This window comes from Triticum dicoccoides, chromosome 3A (genome assembly GCF_002162155.2).
Source record: "Triticum dicoccoides isolate Atlit2015 ecotype Zavitan chromosome 3A, WEW_v2.0, whole genome shotgun sequence".
Lineage (NCBI taxonomy): Eukaryota > Viridiplantae > Streptophyta > Magnoliopsida > Poales > Poaceae > Triticum > Triticum dicoccoides.
In genome coordinates, this window is record NC_041384.1 from 577268343 (window position 1) to 577270585 (window position 2243).

Below are 2243 nucleotides of genomic sequence, written 5' to 3' on the forward strand. Positions count from 1 at the left end.
CGCCGCCTCGCTCGCCGCGCGCCGCTGCATAGCCTCGCCAAGCTCGCCGTCGCCGCTTTGCTCGCCGGAATCTCGCCGGCGACCGCTTCAAGCTCACCGGAGTTCTCTCTCCAGTGGATCTGGAAAAGGTGGACCAGATCCACCACTTCCACGAACCAAACACGTCCCCCTCGATCCGGATCTCCTCATCCCGCTTCGCCTCGTCCCCGCGTTGACTTTTTGCGAAGGTAATTTTTCACTAAGTCCTGAGATTTCCTGATTCATATGCCTCTATTCATCATGCCATAACTCATCACCCGTTGCTCCGATTCGTGCGTGTAGCATATCGAAATGTTCGCCTCGACGAGTACATCATTTCGTCTCATTGCATCATTTTCATTTGAGATCATCTTGATGCCCGAAATGCTGTTGGAAGAGGACTATATGGTGAATTTGTCAGATCTGTTTCAGCAAATAGCTATTTGTCATTTTTGCCATGATTAATGTGTGCATGCTATGATCCTGAGCTCTACATGAGTTTTGTTATATGCCATGCCATCTTTAAAGAGGTGCTTTCCATGTACTTTTGTGATATTTGTGGTGACTAGCACAAGCTTGCAAAGTAGCGTAATCGGTATTGCTGATTTCAGGGACTTAGAATTTCTCTAAGTCCTTGTTCTGTTTTTGTCGTTATGCCATATGTTCATGTTGTTTCCTAGTGATCCGTGCCTCTTTTGAGGATGATCAGTAAGGATGTTTTGTTAACATTGTGGTGCTCTATCCATCCATCTCTTTGTTTCAATTTATGGAGCACCCTATCTTGAGTCAATCGAGCCCTACTTTTGCTATAAAATGTTCCTGGCAGATCGTTGACATGATCAGCGATTTTGCCGAGGTTGTTGCTATTGATCCGTGCATGATATGATGTTGTTCTTGTCATGTCTAGCTTCTATGTCATGTCTTCCTGATGGTTGTATGCTTAGTTTGTCATGCCATGCTCTGTAGTGAGTGCATCGAGCTCGCAAACATGCCTACTCGTTAACTGTTTTGCATGCTCAAGTTTTCACTAAGTCCGAGAACTGTTTATTTTTGCCATGTTCAGATGCTTGCAATTGTATTTTCTGATCCCTTTTGGCTCAAGGTCACTAAGGGCCTTTTGTTAAGTGCTTTGAGTAGCTTCATGCCATGCCTTGCTTTGCCATGTTAAGTTCCTGTAGCATGTAGTTTTCAGGCTCTAAAGTGTGCTTCCTGATGATAAATTCCAGACTTGTGTTAATTTCACTAAGTCTGAAACCTGTTATCATTTGCACTTTTTCCATGCTTGTTTGAACCTGTTAATGAGTGAATTAGCCGTAGCTCAGTGTTCATATTTTGTCAAGCATCATGAGTGGAACCCTTCCATGTATTTTGTTGCCATGTTTGAGTGTTGTAGCATAATTGTCTTGTTGCATTTAGTTGGCCACTTGTTGTTTATTGCAGACCGGTGCCATATTTGTTTTGCTTGTCATTTCCAAACCGTGCATCCGATTTCGGTGATCTTTATATCGATTTCAACCGAAATCAACTCACCTTTCTAGTGGAACTCTTGGATTTCCAAGTTGAGTCCAGGTTCAGTCATTCCTTTCCAAATCATGCATATGCACGGCATGCCGCATCCCGCATATCATACCATGTTCATGTGTGGTTCGTTTACTATGTTGTGTGCTTCTTTTCGGTGTTGCTTCTTCGGGTTTGTTCCGGTAATGTCGCGTTTGTGAGGACCCGTTCGATTACATCCGTTTGTCTTCTTCATGGACTCGTTCTTCTTCCTTGCGGGATTTCAAGCAAGATGATCATACCCTCGAAATCACTTCTATCTTTGATTGCTAGTTGCTCGCTCTTTTGCTATGCCTATGTTGCGATACCTACCACTTGCTTATCATGCCTCCCATATTGTTGAACCAAGCCTCTAACCCACCTTGTCCTAGCAAACCGTTGTTTGGCTATGTTACCACTTTGCTCAGCCCCTCTTATAGCGTTGTTAGTTGCAGGTGAAATTGAAGTTTGTTCCTTGTTGGAACATGGAGATGTTCTTCCTTGTTGGGATATCACAATATCTCGTATTTAATTAATGCATCTATATACTTGGTAAAGGGTGGAGGGCTCGGCCTTATGCCTGGTGTTTTGTTCCACTCTTGTCGCCCTAGTTTCCGTCATATCGGTGTTATGTTCCCGGATTTTGCGTTCCTTACGCGGCTAGGTTATAATGGGAACCCCTTGACAGT